This window comes from Rutidosis leptorrhynchoides, chromosome 1 (assembly GCF_046630445.1).
Source record: "Rutidosis leptorrhynchoides isolate AG116_Rl617_1_P2 chromosome 1, CSIRO_AGI_Rlap_v1, whole genome shotgun sequence".
In the NCBI taxonomy this organism is placed as follows: Eukaryota; Viridiplantae; Streptophyta; class Magnoliopsida; order Asterales; family Asteraceae; genus Rutidosis; species Rutidosis leptorrhynchoides.
Window position 1 is genome coordinate 486,581,147 of NC_092333.1, and position 21,365 is coordinate 486,602,511.

The following is a 21,365-nucleotide window of genomic DNA, read 5'->3' on the forward strand; positions in this document are numbered from 1 at the left end:
GTTGACACTTGAAAACATGTTTATTCTCAGGTTTGAAAGAAATCTTTCGCTGTGCATTTGCTCATTTTAGAGATATTACTTGGAGTCATACATGGCATATTTCAAAAGACGTTGCATTCGAGTCGTTGAGTTCATCAAGATTATTATTAAGTCAAGTATAGTTAGATATATTATGAAATGGTATGCATGCCGTCAACTTTCGATGAATGAAAGTTTGTCTTTTAAAAACGAATGCAATGTTTGTAAAATGTATCATATAGAGGTCAAGTACCTCGCGATGTAACCAAATGTAATGTATTCGTCTAGATGGATTAGGATGGGCCTTTACAACTCGCTTGTTTCTTTTTGATACAGTAACATGTGTTGAAATGACTAGCAAGCAAGAAATACCTAAGCCTGCGCAAGCGCGAGCTACCTTGCCCACAGGACATAAGCCAGCCATCAAGGGATCTGCGGGAACTTCTGACGGCGCGCCACCAAGAGGTGCCCAGATACCTCCCCCTGGCGCATTCGCGTTATCTTTCAAGACACCGAAAGCGATTAGGACGATACCATGGGCCTCGAACACCACAAGCACGAGATTCGCCCCCATTTACCCCATGACTAAATCTGCGCGCAATAGCCCTAGACATACTATCAGTCCTGCTGGCCCGCAAGGCACGCAGCCTCGCCTTCGCCTCGAAGGGATGCCTCCCCAACCACCCCAGGATCTAGCGCCACCACTTTCGCGCAGGGAACTTCGCCCGCAGGAAGAGGAGCATCCACGGAATCACCGGCTCGAACACGCAAATAGCGCGCCCACAACCAAGCCAACCTGATTTACGCTTTGATGAACGCCGTGCCAGATGATATGGTACATGAATTTGAGCAACCCGGAAAGGCCGAGCTCATGATCAAAAACTTGTATGCGGGAATGAAAGGAGTACCAGTCAAACCCTCTTTTGAGACCATTCCTACAGGGGAAAAGTTTTCAGCCCACATACTGAACCACATCTCAACGCCGCTGCCCAAGATACCACTCACCTTGGGGTATTACGACGGATTCTTGGATCTTGATGACTTTTTGCAGAAGTATGAGGGAATAGCGTGAAACCAGCGCTGGGCCGATGAGACAAAATGTATGGAGTTCCCTCCACTGCTCGAAGGTGTCGCTTGACAGTGGTTCAACAACCTTCCAGTGCCAGTTATAAGCTGTTACGATGACCTTCGAACACACTTCCTGCTCAACTTTCATAACATGCGTGCAACTCGAAGGACGCATGTTGAATGTCATGACATCAAGCATGAGCGAGGGGAATCTTTGGGACAGTTCATCGATAGGTACTGCTAAGAGGTGGCCAGAGTCCCCAACTGCGCTGAATCATTGAAGGTATCTGGTTTTATACACGGAATCTGTCGGGAGCGCCACCTAACATTATGGCAGAGACTTAGGAAGCGTCCTACAGAAATGCTCGCAGAAGCAATAAGGGAAGCACATGAACACATGCGCGCTGAAGAAAACACCACCAGGTACTCGAGTTACAGAGATTCGGAGAACAGTCGGCGCAACGGTTACGACTCACCAAGGGGTGGGCTCCAGTCAGGTGGTTTCGGGAGAAACCCACACGACTCCAGCCCCTACCGCCACCATGGTAACAACCATCACAGCGACAGGAAGCTCCAGCGAAACCATCAGGGGAACAACAACAACAACCAGCAACATCATCTGAACAGGGATAGCGACACCAGGGAAAACAAACAAGCCTTAATCAGAAGCCTCACCAAGAGTTTGAAAGAGATCTTTGTGACTGAGCCTATCTCAAAAACATTTGAGAAACCCGCGTGCATGTCTGAGTACGCGCGACGTGATAAGTCTAAGTTCTGCGACTTTCACGATGACTTCGGACATGAGACCAATCGTTGCAAATTGTTGGTTGATAAGGTGGTCGTTTGCCTCAAGCACGGAGAGTTGAAACACTTGAAACCAGGGAAAGATGAATCAGGTGGGCATAAGAAGGAAAGCGAAAGAGTCGAGAAGGATAAGGTCATCTATGTCTTTTCATGGGAGAAGAAGAAGGAAGTTAAGAAAGAGCCACTGTTGCCGTATGAAACCCTCAAGGCAAACCTCCCACGCGAGCCCATTTAGGAAAGGGAATGCGCTCCTCTGGTGGTAGAAGATTACTTGCCTGAATGCACTTCACACATTGATAAAATTCTCATCAATACTGGCAGCTGTGTCAATGTCATGTTCTTTTATTGCTTCGAGAACCTAGCCTACACAGTGAAGCGCAACCTAAGAAAGGTAAAGCAGCAGTTTAGAGGGATAACTGGGGACCCCGCTTGGTCAAAGGGGATACTTGGGACAGCGTTAACCTTGCGAGACGATCAACACAAGGAAAGGGCGCACACGATGGTGGTTGACTTCAAAGTGATACGCGCTGAATCAGAATACGATGCTATCCTTAGACAACCGGCATTATCACACTTCGCCATCAGCACCTGCCTTTATCGAGGGATCATAACGCTACCCACCCCGCTAGGAGAAGCCATGCTCAAGTCCAAAGTGACCGCGGAGGACTGTCGACTTTGACAGGTACGCGTAAACATATGTAGCTAATCGTTTCAAAGATTAAAATCACAGATCATGTGTGAAATGTCCCGTTCATATTGATTATAAACGTTCCATATTAGTTGATTTTGTTGCGAGGTTTTGACCTCTATATGAGACGTTTTTCAAAGACTGCATTCGTTTTTAAAACAAACCATAACCTTTATTTTATCGACAAGGTTAAAAAGTCACCACCTAGATTATCCAGAAATGATAATCTAAAATATCACACTAACACACTACCAATACATATTGGTTTACAATATTAATATGTTACAACAAAGTAAATCTCGAATGCAGTTTTAAACAATATTATACAAGCATGCTGACACCAAATCTTGTCCATATTTTAGCATGCAACAGCGGAAGCTCTTAATAATCACCTGAGAATAAACATGCTTTAAACGTCAACAAAAAATGTTGGTGAGTTATAGGTTTAACCTATATATTTATCAAATCGTAATAATAGACTACAAGATTTCATATTTCAATATACATCCCATACATAGAGATAAAAATCATTCATATGGTGAACACCTGGTAACCGACCTTAACAAGATGCATATAGAATATCCCCTATCATTCCGGGACTCCATTCGGACATGATGAATTCGAAGTACTAAAGCATCCGGTACTTTGGATGGGGCTCGTTGGGCCTAATAGATCTATCTTTAGGATTCGTGTCAATTAGAGTGTATGTTCCCTAATTCTTAGATTACCAGACTAAAAAGGGGCATATTCGGTTTAATAATTCAACCATAGAATGTAGTTTCATTTACTTGTTTCTATTTTGTAAAACATTTATAAAACTGCATGTATTCTCTTCCCAAAATATTAAATTTTAAAAGTGGGACTATAACTCACTTTCACAGATTTTTACTTCGTCGAGAATTAAGACTTGGCCACTGGTCGATTCACGAACCTATAATAAATATGTACATATATATCAAAGTATGTTCAAAATATATTTACAACATTTTAATACGTTTTGTTGTTTAAGTTTATTAAGTCAAATGTCCTCGTTAGTAACCTACAACTAGTTGTCCACTGTTAGATGTACAGAAAATAAAGCAATATATATTATCTCGAATCAATCCACGACCTCGTGTATACAAGCCTCAGGCTAGATCACAACTCAAAGTATATATAATATTTTGGAATTAACCTCAACCCTGTATAGCTAACTCCAACATTACTGCATATAGAGTGTCTATGGTTGTTCCGAAATATATATATATATAGATGGGTCGATATGATATGTCAAAACATTGTATTCATGTCTATGGTATCCCAAGATTACATAACATATTAGAATACATGTATAATACAATATAAGTTACCTAGGATACGATTAATATAGATTTGTTACCAATTTTCATGTAGCTACAACAAGAAAAATTATCCAATCTTGTTTTACCCATAACTTCTTCGTTTTAAATCCGTTTTGAGTGATTCAAGTTGCTATGGTTTCATATTGAACTTAAGTTTATAAATCTAAATAGAAAATGCATAAGTTTATAGTCAGAAATACAGGATACAAGTCATTTTTGTAAAGGTAGTCATTTCAGTCGAAAGAACGACGTCTAGATGACCATTTTGGAAAATATACTTCCACTATAAGTTTAACCGTGATTTTTAGATATAGTTTCATGTTCATAAGAAAAATCATTTTTCCAGAAGAACAACTTTTAAATCAAAGTTTATCATACTTTTTAATTAACTAACCCAAAACAGCCTGCGGTGTTACTACGACGGCGTATATCCGATTTTACGGTGTTTTTTGTGTTTTCCAGTTTTAAATCATTAAGTTAGCATATCATATAGATATAGAATATGTGTTTAGTTGATTTTAAAAGTCAAGTTAGAATGATTAACTTTTGTTTGCGAACAAGTTTAGAATTAACTAAACTATGTTCTAGTGATAACAAGCTTAAACCTTCGAATAAGGTACTTTTATATATATAAATCGAATGTTATGAACATCATTACTACCTCAGGTTTTTTGGATAAACCTACTGGAAATGAGAAAAATAGATCTAGCTTCAAAGGATCCTTGGATGGCTTAAAAGTTCTTGAAGCAAAATCATGACACGAAAACAAGTTCAAGTAAGATTTCCACTCGAAATAAGATTGTTAAAGTTATAGAAATTGAATCAAAGTTTGAATATGAGTATTACCTTGTATTAGAAAGATATCTTACTATAAATAATAAATATTTCTTGAGGTTGGATGATCACTCAAAGTGGATTTGCAAGATTGGAAGTAAGCTAGCAAACTTGGAAGTGTTGTTGGTGTGTTCTTGAGTAGTTGTTTTATAACTTGGTTTATGTGTGGATTTATGAACAGGTTGAGCTAGATTTTGATGAAGATGATGAAGAACACTTAGAACAATGGAAGAACACTTGAGAGAGAGTAGTTTGATGCATGAAAATTGAAAATGAAAGTGTGTTTGTGGTTCATCATTCACGTGAAAGTAGGAGTCAATATAGGCTCCATTAGTTTGTTGTTTTGTTAGATATTTCTTGCTAGATGTTGAATGATGGTTTCAACATGTGTTAGGTGACTCAAAAGGGCTGCTAAGAGCTAATCATTGAAGTATATATACCAATAGTAAATACATTTAGAAGATGTATATTGTACGAGTACAAATACGAGTGCATACTAGTAGAATTGTTGATGAAAATGAATGAGGATGTAATCGTAAGAATTTTTGTTAAGTAGAAGTACTTTGATAAGTGTCTTGAATTCTTTCAAAAGTGTATGAATACATATTAAAACACTACATGTATATACATTTTAACTGAGTTGTTAAGTCATCGTTAGTCGTTACATGTAAGTGTTGTTTTGAAACCTTTAGGTTAACGATCTTGTTAAATGTTGTTAACCCATTGTTTATTATATCTAAAGAGATGTTAAATTATTATATTATCATGATATTATGATATATTAATATATCTTAGTATAATATATATACAGTTAAATGTCGTTACAACGATAATCGTTACATATATGTCTCGTTTCGAAACACTTAAGTTAGTAGTCTTGCTTTTACATATGTAGTTCATTGTTAATATACTTAATGATATGTTTACTTATCATTTAACATGTTTATATATAGTGTAACAATATCTTAAAATGATTCATATGTAATTAGTAAAACGTTGTTATAACGATAATCGTTATATATATCGTTTTCAAGTTTCTTAATTCAATAGTCTTATTTTTATGTATATAACTCATTGTTAAAATACCTAATGAGATACTTACTTATCATAATATCATTTTAACTATATATATATATATATCCATATATATGTCATCATATAGTTTTTACAAGTTTTAACGTTCGTGAATCACCGGTCAACTTGGGTGGTCAATTGTCTATATGAAACCTATTTCAATTAATCAAGTCTTAACAAGTTTGATTGCTTAACATGTTGGAAACACTTAATCAAGTAAATATCAATTTCATTTAATATATATAAACATGGAAAAGTTCGAGTCACTACAGTACCTACCCGTTAAATAAATTTCGTCCCGAAATTTTAAGCAGTTGGAGGTGTTGACGTATCTTCTGGAAATAAGTATGGGTGTTTCTTCTTCATCTGATCTTCTCATTCCCAGGTGAACCCGAGTCCTCTACGAGCATTCCATCGAACCTTAACAATTGGTATCTTGTTTTGCTTAAGTCTTTTAACCTCACGATCCATTATTTCGAAGGGTTCTTCGATGAATTGAAGTTTTTCGTTGATTTGGATTTCGTCAAATGGAATAGTGAGATCTTCTTTAGCAAAACATTTCTTCAAATTCGAGACGTGGAAAGTGTTATGTACAGCCGCGAGTTGTTGAGGTAACTCAAGTCGGTAAGCTACTGGTCCGACACGATCAATAATCTTGAATGGTCCAATATACCTTGGATTTAATTTCCCTCGTTTACCTAATCGAACAATGCCTTTCCAAGGTGCAACTTTAAGCATGACCATCTCTCCAATTTCAAATTCTATATCTTTTCTTTTAATGTCAGTGTAGCTCTTTTGTCGACTTTGGGCGGTTTTCAACCGTTGTTGAATTTGGATGATCTTCTCGGTAGTTTCTTGTATTATCTCTGGACCCGTAATCTGTCTATCTCCCACTTCACTCCAAAAAATCGGAGACCGACACTTTCTACCATAAAGTGCTTCAAACGGTGCCATCTCAATGCTTGAATAGTAGCTGTTGTTGTAGGAAAATTCTGCTAACGGTAGATGTCGATCCCAACTATTTTTGAAATCAATAACACATGCTCGTAGCATGTCTTCAAGATTTTGTATTGTCCTTTCGCTCTGCCCATCAGTTTGTGGATGATAGGCAGTACTCATATCTAGACGAGTTCCTAATGCTTGCTGTAATGTCTGCCAGAATCTTGAAATAAATCTGCCATCCCTATCAGAGATAATAGAGATTGGTATTCCATGTCTGGAGATGACTTCCTTCAAATACAGTCGTGCTAACTTCTCCATCTTGTCATCTTCTCTTATTGGGAGGAAGTGTGCTGATTTGGTGAGACGATCAACTATTACCCAAATAGTATCAAAACCACTTGCAGTCCTTGGAAATTTAGTGATGAAATCCATGGTAATGTTTTCCCATTTCCGTTCTGGAATTTTGGGTTGTTGAAGTAGACCTGATGGTTTCTGATGCTCCGCTTTGACCTTAGAACACGTCAAACATTCTTCTACGTGTTTAGCAACATCGACTTTCATACCCGGCCACCAAAAATGTTTCTTGAGATCTATGTACATCTTCCCCGTTCCAGGATGTATTGAGTATCTGGTTTTATGAGCTTCTCTAAGTACCATTTCTCTCATATCTCCAAATTTCGGTACCTAAATCCTTTCAGCCCTATACCGGGTTCACTCTTCCCGAATATTTAGATGCTTCTCCGATCCTTTGGGTATTTCATCCTTTAAATTTCCCTCTTTTAAAACTCCTTGTTGCGCCTCCTTTATTTGAGTAGTAAGGTTAGTGTGAATCATTATATTCATAGCTTTTACTCGAATGGGTTCTCTGTCCTTTCTGCTCAAGGCGTCGGCTACCACATTTGTCTTCCCCGGATGGTAACGAATCTCAAAGTCGTAATCATTCAACAATTCAATCCATCTGCGCTGCCTCATGTTCAGTTGTTTCTGATTAAATATGTGTTGAAGACTTGTGATCTGTATATATAATACTTTTGACCCCATACAAGTAGTGCCTCCAAGTCTTTAATGCAAAAACAACCGCGCCTAATTCCAAATCATGCGTCGTATAATTCTGCTCGTGAATCTTCAATTGTCTAGACGCATAAGCAATTACTTTCGTTTGTTTCATTAATACACAATCGAGACCTTGCTTTGAGGCGTCACAATATATCACAAAATCATCATTCCCTTCAGGTAATGACAATATAGGTGTCGTAGTTAACTTTTTCTTCAACAATTGAAGCGCTTTCTCCTGCTCATCCTTCCATTCAAATTTCTTCCCCTTATGCATTAATGCAGTCAAAGGTTTTGCTATTTTGGAAAAATCTTGGATGAACCTTCTGTAGTAACCAGTCAGTCCTAAAAATTGGCGTATATGCTTCGGAGTTTTTGGGGTTTCCCACTTTTCAAAGGTTTCAATCTTTGCTGGATCCACCTGAATACCTTCTTTGTTCACTATGTGTCTGAGGAATTGAACTTCTTCCAACCAAAATGCACACTTTGAAAACTTAGCGTACAGTTTTTCTTTCCTTAACAACTCTAGCACTTTTCTCAAATGTTCTTCGTGCTCTTGGTCATTCTTTGAGTAAATAAGTATGTCATCGATGAAAACAATGACAAACTTATCAAGGTATGGTCCACATACTCGGTTCATGAGGTCCATGAACACAGCTGGTGTGTTAGTCAACCCAAACGGCATAACCATAAACTCATAATGACCGTAACGCATCCTAAAAGCTTTGGAATATCATCCTCCTCCACCCGCATTTGATGATACCCAGAACGTAAATCAATCTTCGAATAAACCGATGAGCCTTGTAGTTGATCAAATAATTCGTCGATTCTCGATAGTGGGTAGCAGTTCTTGATGGTAAATTTGTTCAACTCTCGGTAGTCGATACACAACCTAAATGTACCATCCTTCTTCTTGACAAACAAAACAGGAGCTCCCCAAGGTGATGTGCTTGGTCGAATGAAACCACGCTCTAAAAATTCTTGTAACTGACTTTGTAATTCTTTCATTTCGCTGGGTGCAAGTCTGTATGGAGCACGAGCTATTGGTGTAGCTCCTGGTACAAGGTCTATTTGAAATTCAACAGATCGATGTGGGGGTAATCCCGGTAATTCTTTCGAAAATACATCGGGAAATTCTTTTGCGACGGAAACATCACTGATGTTCTTTTCTTTAGGTTTAACTTCCTTGATGTGTGCTAGAATGACGTAATAACCTTTTCTTATTAGTTTTTACGCCTTCAAACTACTAATAAGATTTAATTGTTGTTCTTTTCTCCGTACACCATTAAAGGTTTTTCTTTTTCACGCATAATGCGAATCGCATTTTTGTAACAAACGACATCTGCTCTCACCTTTTTCAACCAGTCCATGCCAATTATTACATCAAAACTCCCTAACTCAACTGGTATTAAATCAATTTTAAACGTTTCATCCCCCAGTTTAATTTCTCTCTCCCGACATATATTATCTGCTGAAATTAATTTACCGTTTGCTAATTCGAGTAAAAATTTATTGTCCAAAGGTGATAATGCTAAAAACGAACATATATTTCATAGCATTATCCCTCAAGAAAGGCAAGCTTTTAGTTACAATTGTTCTATTTACAAGTGATATTCGTTTAAATAATAAAAGGTGAAGACAAAAGGCAGATTCGACGAATTGAAGACGCAAACGACCAAAAAGCTCAAAAGTACAAAAGACAATCAAAGAAGTTCCAATTATTGATAAGAAACGTCTCGAAATTACAAAAGTACAAGATTCAAAACGCAAAGTACAAGATATTAAATTGTACGCAAGGACGTTCGAAAATCCGGAACCGGGATCAGAGTCAACTCTCAACGCTCGACGCAACGGACTAAAAATTACAAGCTAACTATGTATATAAATATAATATAATATATAATTAATTCTTAAAATTAATATATATATTATAATATATTTATAATTCGTCGGCAAACAAAGAGCCAAAGCTGGGTGAGCTGTAATTTCAAACTCCGCGACTTGAGGAGTTTGAAGAAGGAAAATGCCGCGAGTCGCGAAGTTCCCCTGGACTCAATTCCCTATAAAAGCCAACGCAGTTCGACGAGTTTTAATCCATAAAATCTCTCTTTCTCTATATGTAAACGTAATATATATATATATATATATATATATATATATATATATATATATATATATATATATATATATATATATATATTAATTTTAATTTTAATTTTAATTTTAATTTTAATTCTAATAATAAGGGTATGTTAGCGAATGTTGTAAGGGTGTAAGTCGAAATTCTGTCCGTGTAACGCTACGCTATTTTTAATCATTGTAAGTTATGTTCAACCTTTTTAATTTAATGTCTCGTAGCTACGTTATTATTATGCTTATTTAAAACGAAGTAATCATGATGTTGGGCTAATTACTAAAATTGGGTAATTGGGCTTTGTACCATAATTGGGGTTTGGACAAAAGAACGACACTTGTGGAAATTAGACTATGGACTATTAATGGGCTTTATATTTGTTTAACTAAATGATAGTTTGTTAATTTTAATATAAAGATTTACAATTGGATGTTCCTATAAATAACCATATACATTCAATCGGACACGATGGGCGGGGGTATTTATATGTACGAATAATCGTTCATTTAACCGGACACGGGAATGGATTAATAGCCACTAGAATTATTAAAACAGGGGTGAAATTATGTACAAGGACACTTGGCATAATTGTTAACAAAGTATTAAAATCTTGGGTTACACTCAGTCGACATCCTGGTGTAATTATTAAACAAAGTATTAAAATCTTGTTACAGTTTAAGTCCCCAATTAGTTGGAATATTTAACTTCGGGTATAAGGATAATTTGACGAGGACACTCGCACTTTATATTTATGACTGATGGACTGTTATGGACAAAAACCAGACGGACATATTAAATAATCCAGGACAAAGGACAATTAACCCATGGGCATAAAACTAAAATCAACACGTCAAACATCATGATTACGGAAGTTTAAATAAGCATAATTCTTTTATTTCATATTTAATTTCCTTTATTTTATATTTAATTGCACTTCTAATTATCGCACTTTTATTTATTGTTATTGTATTTAATTGCACTTTTAATTATCGTACTTTTTAATTATCGTAAGTTTATTTTATCGCACTTTTATTTATCACAATTTCATTATCATTATTTACTTTACATTAAGTCTTGTATTTATTTTTAATTTTGGTTTTAACTGCGACTAAAGTTTTAAAATCGACAAACCGGTCATTAAACGGTAAAAACCCCCCTTTATAATAATAATATTACTTATATATATATATTTGTATTTTTATAAATTTAAACTAATATAGCGTTAAGCTTTGTTTAAAGATTTTTTCTATGGAACGAACCGGACTTACTAAAAACTACACTACTGTCGATTAGGTACACTGCCTATAAGTGTTGTAGCAAGGTTTAAGTATATCTATTCTATAAATAAATAAATATCTTGTGTAAAATTGTATCTTATTTAATAGTATTTTTTTGTAAAATATAAGCTATTTTATATACACCTAGCGAGAACATCAAGTATTTTTGGCGCCGCTGCCGGGGAACTCAATTTCTTGCTTAAACGCCGGAAGCGCAACGCTAAATATAAAAAAAAAATTTATTTTTAGTTTACTTTTATAAAAAGACGCTTTTGTAAAAATACGTTTTAAATATTGAAAACATAAAAAGAAAACAAAAATATAAATATTTTTAAGAGTTTGTTAAATATTTAAGTTTTATAAAGTTTCTTTATTTTTATTTTATAAAAATATAAGTTTTATTTAAACATTTTGTTTTTATTTAAAACATAAAATCAAAAACCGAAAAAAAATTTATATATAAATCTAGTTTTAAGATTTTTATTTATAAAATTGTAACATATTTTTATTTCTATTCTAGTTTTTAAAATATAAGTTTTATTTAAATTATATAAATATTTTAATTAAATTAAAAACAAAAAAATAAAAAAATATATATGTAAATAAATAAAAAAACCGAAACCTGTCAAACGAAGCTACCTAATCTGAATTTTCGAACCCCGCGACTCGCGGAGTTTTCCAGCTTCGGGCACCGCAACTCACGGAGCCGCCCTGACACACGTGACCAGAAACCCTAATCGCAATTAATACGGGGTAATTATTATTATTATTAACTTTAAACCTAATTAGGTTATTTATATTATATTAATTAGTTTAGTTATTTTATTATTTGTATTATTTAGTTAAATTAGTTTAATTAAAATATAAAATTAATAGTTTTATTAATTAAATAATATAAAAATAATATTTTTATAAAAATTGTAATTTTTACAACCTTTTAGTATATTTTTATATTTTGTCTCTTTTTAATTGTTTTAGCGTAATATTTGTGTTTTTCGCTCATATTTAGTTTTAAACATAGTTTTTGCTATAGTTATTTTTACTTCTAGATTTTTAGGCTTTGCCGTAAAATCCCTTAAGTGCCTTTTCTTTAGACTAAGATTTAAGTGCTTTAGAATTTTGTGACACCTTTTTAAGTTTTAGTACCTTTTTAAGATATTGTCATTTGGGATATAGTTTTTCCTATAAGCTTTAATAGTTTTAGACGCCTTTTACTATGTATCAATTATCATTCCAATTAGTAATCTCAATTTGTGATTATAATTTTAAGTTAGTAATAGTAATAAGGTTGGGTTAGTCAAGTGTTTTTAAGTTTTATAGTCACTCTTTTTTAATCTTTTTCTTTTTCGACCTTTTTCGACGCGCTCTTTTTCTTTCTTATTTCTCGCTATTCTAGTTTTAGGACATAGATTTTTATTCTACTTCTTATCTAAATTTCTTAAAATTACGAAAATTTATTTTAAGTGGTTAAATTGATAGACATCAAAAATTTCTGGTTCGTAGTAATAGTTGGATTTGTACGTGGACCGGGTTATTGGAGCCAAACAGTCCTCAATTATATTGAGACCAAAGGAATCATGCCCCTCTGCTGCATCTTTTGGCTATTCGAAACGTGGGCAAAATCAGAAAAGTCTATTGATTGGATAACTTATATAATTTTTCTTTCCTTTTAAAAACTAATAGGATATTCAGTGAATGCACCGAGCAAGACTTTCACCACCTTTTGTACGTTCACCACCTGTAACTAGATCAAGACATCTAGCTAATATTACCGCCGTTGATTTTTCTTTAGAATCGTCATCCAGTCAACCAAGTACTCCAAGTCAAATTTCCGATAATCCATTTTTTGAATCCGACCTCACAATTGAGAATCCGAAGAATATTCAGGGACGATTCGTAGATCCTGAACCATTAATTTTTCCTCCGGAACCACCAATTATTCAAACAGAGATTGTTGAGGAACGAACCATTAAATCAGAATCCTCTAGTGATTCCGATTCAACAAATTCAATTATGGAGAATCTGGAACCTTTAAGTATGGAAGACCGAATGAGAGCTAAACGCACTGGCCAAGGTCACGCAATTACTCATCCTGACATTAATGCGCCAGATTATGAAATCAAAGGACAAATTCTACATATGGTGACTAATCAATGCCAATTTAGTGGTGCGCCGAAGGAAGATCCAAATGAACATCTTCGTACCTTTAATATCATCTGCACACTATTTAAAATCCGAGAAGTGGAAGATGAACAGATATATCTCATGTTATTTCCCTGGACTTTAAAGGGAGAAGCCAAAGATTGGTTGGAATCGTTACCTGAAGGGGCGATTGATACATGGGACATTTTAGTTGAAAAATTTCTTAAACAATTCTTTCCGGCATCTAAAGCCGTAAGACTTCAAGGAGAAATTGTTACGTTCACACAGAAGCCAAATGAAACTCTATATGAGGCGTGGACAAGATTTGGAAAATTATTAAGAGGATGTCCGCAACATGGTTTAGACGCCTGTCAAATAGTACAAATATTCTACCAAGGATGCGACATCACTACAAGGAAAGACATCGATATAGCAACTGGTGGTTCTATTATGAAGAAAACCGAAACTGATGCTTACAAAATTATTGATAACACTGCTTCCCACTCACATGAGTGGCACCAAGAAAAAGATATCGTTAGATCATCTAAAGCAGCTAGAGCCGATTCTAGCCATGACTTAGATTCCATTTCTGCAAAGATAGATGCTGTCGAGAGACGAATGGAAAAGATGACTAAAGATATCCACTCAATACGAATTAGTTGTGAGCAGTGTGGAGGACCACATTTGACAAAAGATTGTCTCAGTATTGAACTAACAATGGAACAAAGAGAGAATGTTTCATATCTAAACCAAAGGCCTGGAAATAATTATCAGAATAATTATCAACCGCCAAGACCTATTTACAATCAAAATCAGAACTATAACCGAAATATTCCATACAACAACCAACAAGGTCCTAGCAATCAACAAGTATCCAACAATACTTACAACCAGCAAAGACCTAATTTTCAAAACAAACCACAACCCGATGATAAAAAGCCGAATTTAGAAGATATGATGACGAAGCTAGTTGAAACTCAAACGCAGTTTTTCACATCTCAGAAACAAGCGAATGAACAAAATGCTCAAGCATTTAGAAATCAACAAGCTTCTATTCAAAATCTGGAACAGGAAGTAAGTAACCTAGCAAGGTTAATAGGTGAAAGAAAACCAGGAAGTTTACCTAGTGATACAAATGCTAACCCCCGAAATGAAACAGCTAAAGCCATTACCACAAGAAGTGGTACAACACTTAAACCATCTGAAATACCTGTAACTTCTGATGAAGCTATTCCTACTCCACAAGAACCATAACCTGAACAAGATAAGGAAAAAGAACCGGTAGTTGAAAAGGTTAATGAAGATAACACAGCTAAGGATAAAACTTATGTTAAACCATACCGACCACCACTTCCTTACCAGAGTAAAATGAAAAAAGAAAAACTTGAAGCCGAGCAATCTAAATTCTTGGATATGTTTAAACAAATAAATGTCAATCTTCCTTTCATTGATGTGATTTCAGGAATGCCTAGATATGCTAAATTTCTGAAAGATCTAATCTCAAATAGAAAGAAAATGGAAGAACTCTCGGCTGTTACTATGAATGCTAATTGTTCAGCAGTGCTGTTGAATAAGACACCAGAAAAACTATCTGATCCAGGAAGTTTCACAATTCCATGTTTTCTGGGTAGTCTTAGTTCAATAGAAGCATTGGCAGACTTAGGTGCTAGTATAAATTTAATGCCGTATTCACTATACGCTAAACTAGACCTTGGAGAATTGAAACCAACAAGAATAAGTATACAACTAGCCGATCGATCAATAAAATATCCTAGAGGGATAATGGAGAACATGCTAGTTAAAGTTGGTACTTTAGTATTTCCAGTAGATTTTGTTGTTCTGGACATGGAAGAAGATTCTCAAGTTCCTCTCATATTAGGAAGACCATTCTTAAACACGGCTAAAGCAATGATAGACGTGTTTGGTAAGAAACTGACCCTGAGTATAGAGGACGAGAGTGTTACCTTTTCAGTTGATAGAGAAATGCAACAACCGCAATCTGCAGATGATACGTGTTATTATATTCAAACTATAGATTCACATGCAGAATTGTTAGAAGAATTTCCAGAATTACAAGGAACAGGAGAATGTTCTTTAGGAGAAGGAACTGAACCAATTGATGAAGCTGAAATGTTAGCTACATTTATAGCTAATGGATATGAACCAACAACAGAAGAACTTCAAATGCTAAAAGAAGAAGACAGATATCGATATAAATCATCGATAGAAGAACCTCCGAAATTAGAGTTAAAGCCACTTCCAAACCATTTGGAATACGCTTATTTACATGGTGAATCTGAATTACCTGTAATAATATCGTCTTCTCTTACTGAAAATGAAAAATCACAACTCATTTCTGTGTTGAAAGCTCATAAACCAGCTATTGCATGGAAGATTCATGATATTAAAGGAATAAGTCCTTCATATTGCACACATAAAATCCTTATGGAAGAAGGTCATAAAACGTATGTGCAACGCCAACGAAGACTAAATCTGAATATGCAAGATGTAGTTAAAAAAGAAATTATTAAACTGCTAGATGCAGGTTTAATTTATCCAATTTCTGATAGTCCATGGGTAAGCCCAGTTCAATACGTGCCTAAGAAGGGTGGCATGACTGTCATTACAAATGAGAATAATGAGCTTATTCCTACTAGGACTGTAACAGGATGGCGTGTATGTATTGATTATAGAAAATTAAATGACGCCACCAGAAAAGATCACTTTCCCTTACCTTTCATTGATCAAATGTTGGAAAGATTAGCCGGAAATAGTTATTATTGTTTTCTTGATGGATTTTCCGGATATTTTCAAATTCCAATAGCACCCGAAGACCAAGAGAAAACCACGTTCACGTGCCCTTATGGTACTTTTGCTTATAAACGCATGCCATTTGGACTTTGCAACGCCCCTGCAACCTTTCAAAGGTGCATGATGGCGATTTTTCACGACATGATAGAAGAATGCATGGAAGTTTTCATGGATGACTTTTCAGTCTTCGGTGATACTTTTGAATCATGTTTAGTTAATCTTGAACGAATGCTTATTAGATACGAACAATCAAATCTAGTACTTAATTAGGAGTAATGCCATTTCAAGGTTAAAGAAGGCATCGTTCTTGGTCATAAAATTTCAAAGGAAGGAATTGAAGTGGATAGAGCTAAAGTAGATGTAATTGCTAAACTTCCACATCCCACCAATGTTAGAGGAGTTAGGAGTTTTCTAGGGCATGCCGGTTTTTACCGACGTTTCATAAAAGATTTTTCTAAAATTGCCACTCCTATGAATAAACTCCTAGAAAAGGATGCTCCGTTCATATTTTCAGATGAATGCATTAAATCTTTTAATATTCTTAAAGAGAAACTCACTAATGCGCCGATCATGATAACACCCAATTGGAATCTACCGTTTGAACTAATGTGCGATGCAAGTGATTTTGCAATGGGAACCGTTTTAGGACAAAGGATTGAAAAAAGATTTCAACCTATATATTATGCTAGTAAGACGTTACAAGGAGCATAAACAAATTACACAACTACTGAAAAAGAACTCCTTGCTATTGTCTTTGCTTTTGACAAATTTCGTTCATATCTCATTCTAGCAAAAACGGTGGTCTATACCGACCATTCTGCTCTTAGATACCTATTTTCGAAACAAGATGCCAAACCAAGACTAATCCATTGGATCTTACTCTTACAAGAGTTCGATATTGAAATCCGAGATAGAAGAGGAGCAGAAAATCTCTCCGCTGATCATCTTTCTCGTCTTGAAAATCCCGAATTAGAAGTTCTAAATGAATCGGCCATACAAGACAACTTTCCTGATGAATATCTAGTGAAGATAGATTATAATGAAATTCCATGGTTTGCAGACTATGCAAACTATTTAGTATGTGGATTCCTTGAAAAAGGATTATCGCACCAAAAACGAAAGAAATTTTTCAGTGATATAAAACACTATTTCTGGGAAGATCCACATTTGTTTAAAAGTTGTCCCGATGGAATAATACGCCGATATTTATTCGGAGATGAAGCTAGTAAAATTTTAAACCATTGTCACACAGGACCAACAGGAGGGCATTATGGGCCTCAACTAACAGCAAGAAAAATTTATGATGCTGGATTCTATTGGCCTACAATTTACAAAGACGCACACCTTCTTTGCAAATCCTGTGATGCATGTTAAAGGGCCGGAAAAATAAGTCAACGTGATGAAATGCCACAAAATTTCATTCAAGTATGTGAAGTAATTGACATTTGGGGTATTGACTTTATGGGTCCATTTCCAAAATCTCATAATAATCTCTATATTCTCGTAGCCATTGATTATGTATCTAAATGGGCGGAAGCACAAGCTCTCCCAACTAACGATGCGCGAGTTGTAGTCAATTTTTTAAAACGTCTTTTTGCAAGGTTTGGAACACCGAAAGCTTTAATAAGTGATCGGGGAACTCATTTCTGTAATAATCAACTTGAGAAAGTTCTCAAAAGATATGGAGTAACTCATAAAATCTTCACCGCATATCATCCACAAACAAGTGGACAAGTTGAAAATACTAACCGAGCTTTAAAACGTATTCTAGAGAAAACAGTAGGATCAAATCCGAAGGAATGGTCCATTAAATTGGAGGATGCACTCTGGGCTTTAGAATAGCCTACAAAACTCCAATTGGAACCACACCTTTTAGACTCGTTTATGGAAAAGCATGTCATCTTCCAGTAGAAATTGAACACAAAGCATTTTGGGCTTTGAAGACATGTAATCTTGATTTACATGAAGCTGGACGTCTACGGTTAAGCCAACTAAACGAATTAGAAGAATTAAGACATGAAGCATACGAAAATTCACTAATCTATAAGGAAAGAACGAAGAAATGGCATGATAAAAGAATCAGAAGTTCAAAAGAATTTAAAGAAGGAGACAGAGTTCTTCTTTTCAATTCACGATTCAAGCTATTTCCTGGAAAATTGAAATCAAGATGGTCTGGACCATTCATAGTCAAAAGAGTTTTCCCATACGGAACGATAGAATTAATAAATTCAAATGAGATTGAATTTAAGGTTAATGGTCACAGAGTTAAACATTACATAGATAGTCCAATGGAAGTTGACAATGAAGTTAATCACAATTTCGATACCACAGCTAACTAAGTGTGGGGAGAATCAAGTCTTTTAAAGGATAATATGTATTTTTGTTAGAGTTAGATTTTCTGTTTTCGTGTAGTTCTCGAAAATGGAACCCGAATGGTCTTTCCCTAGCAGACCCTAAAGAACTAGTCTTCTCCCCCCATTCTGAATTTTTATTTTTTTTAGGTTTTTACGAAATGAAGACTTCCTGTGAACTAAACCATGGTCTAATGCTACACGCTTTGATCACTAAACGTAATAATGACACACTTCCGAGTGATCTAGTATCAGTAATCAGAGAAAGATTGGACGTAGTAAGAAAAGAATCCAGATGCGAAGATAATAAGTTACAATTTGGTAAAGGAAAATCAAAATCCGCAGCGAAAAGAAGAGCACGACACCTTGAAAAATGTCATAAATGCGGAAAATGGTCACATGGAGGTAAATGTTCAAATAATCAAACCTATTCAAACACCGAATTTGTTACTTTATGCAGAGACGGACCGTTCATATGTTTAGAAGAAAAAATACTGAATGCTCGAGGTTACGCCTATGTAGCCATGGAAAACCAATTAAACCGATTATCTTATGAATGGGATAGATCATATCACAAAGAATACTATCTCACAGGTAAGTCTGTACAGTTTTTATTTTTATTTTTATTTTTAACCTTTTGATAATAAACGCTAATTTGTTCGCTATAAAGTATTAAATTGGTATTGAATAAAATTAGGTTTGGCGACCGAAATTATTGATATCATTCAAAATTTTATTACATCACTGCGAAATTTAACGTTTATTCTTAAGGTATAAATATCTTTAATCAATCAACACAAAATATTTCAAAAATTCGTCATGAGTTAAATTAGGTCATGGAACCGAAATTACTTTACCGAAAAGAGGGGCGCATATTTTTGATAATATTTGATTGATTAAAGTGGGATAAAAGCCAAAAAGATTTTTAATTTAATATTGTAAACTTTTTAAATTAATATATTTAAAATTGTAAATATTTGAACAATTAATATTTTTAATATAAGTTTGTATAAAAACAAAAATATAATATAAGTTTGGTGTGAATTTATAATATGAATTTTTAAATTAAGTTTGGTGTGAATTTTTAATTTTTAAAATATGAATTTTTAATTTTATGCATTTTTAATTTAAGTTTGGTGTGAATTTAAAAACAAAAATTTACTTTATTTTGCTAAGTTAAAAATATGATTTTTTTCGTAAGACTAGGTCTTTGAACCGAAATTGCTTTACCCGAGGGAGGGACGAGAACTTTTATTATCATTATTTTTAATCTTATTGAATTAAAGTATGCCAAAAATATTAAAAAACCCAAAAATCTAAGCTTTTAAAACAATCGCTTGAAAAGGACAAATTTTAAAATTTTGTCGAAGGACGGACTAGGACATCGTTCCGAAACGACCTCGTCCTAAAACAAAGGAAAACAAAATTTTAAATTTATTTTATATTTGTTTTATAAGTTAAAGATTTTATTTAAAAAAAAATCAAACACCGCGACTCGCGGTATTTGAAAGGGCCAAATGCCGCGACTCGCGGAGGGTCCAAAACACAGAAAAAAATAAAGGCTGAACAGATCAGTCCCAACACAACCAACACCAAAATACTGCGCAAACACCCGAAAAACACACACCAAATTCGCAATTTTTGATCGTTTTTCATCAAATCTTTTACTAAAATCATGTTAAGAAGGATGCTATCAAGGAATTACTCAAGAAAAACGGTAAATTTCTACACCTAAACACCATTTAATCCGAAAATTAGTGTTCTTGAGCAATTTTTTTTCCCAATTCGATTTTAATGCTTTTTAGTGTAATTATGCTTAAATTGCTTGTGTATTATGCTTGTATAACCTAGATTGATGCTATTTAACATGATTAGAAGCTTTAAACTTCAAATTTTGGGTAATCTAGGGTTTGTGTTCTTGAGCAATTTGGGGCTTTTTGATATAAACAGGTTATGGCTGATTTTTGTCATGAATTGTTGCTAAATTAAGTAGTGTAACATGTTTAGGTAGTTAAATGATCCAAACTTTGAGCCTAAACATGATTTTGAGAATTAAAGTGGACTTTTTCAAGTCTAAAATTCATGAACTTGATTTTTGAGAAATAATGCCATTTGAAACTTGTTTAAATGCTAGTAATGATTATTTTGACATGTTATTTGAGTTGAATGCTTATGAACTTGGCGAACATTTTCGTATATGCTTATTTGAAAAAGTGTAGATTTGATAGAAATATAAAAATGAGCTTAAGTTTGATATAAATTGAACATGTCATTGTAATTATTTTGATTGATGATTTTGCTGACACTAATGCATATTTGGATGCACAAAAATTGTGTTTGATGTGTTTTGCAGACTGAAAGGGGTGAATCTTCATCCCAAGCTCGCAATGCTCCTGCTGAGAATGCGGAACAACAGGAGGTGGATAACTACTACAAACAAGATATACCTCATCCAGTTATGACATTTTCTGATATGCACTTGGAAGATTTGCACCCGAACTTGAGATTTGACAGACGTTGGATAGATTATCTAAAATACCAAAGAGGCTTGCATACTCTTCATTCTAAAGTTATTGAAGTACCTAGGGTAATAGAATGGGGACCATTAGAAGCTGTAGAATTGGCTGGTCCAATTAGAGAATTACTTACACAGAGGTATGGTAATTCTACTTTTAACGATTGGGTACGATTATTCAGCATGCGTAGACCTGTATATAAAGTATGGTGTGAAGAATTATTATGTAGTATAGAAATAAATGATCGGGTAGCTAGTTTAACCGATCGATCTTTTATTAGATTTTTGTTAGGAGGTTCGATGCGCCACATGTC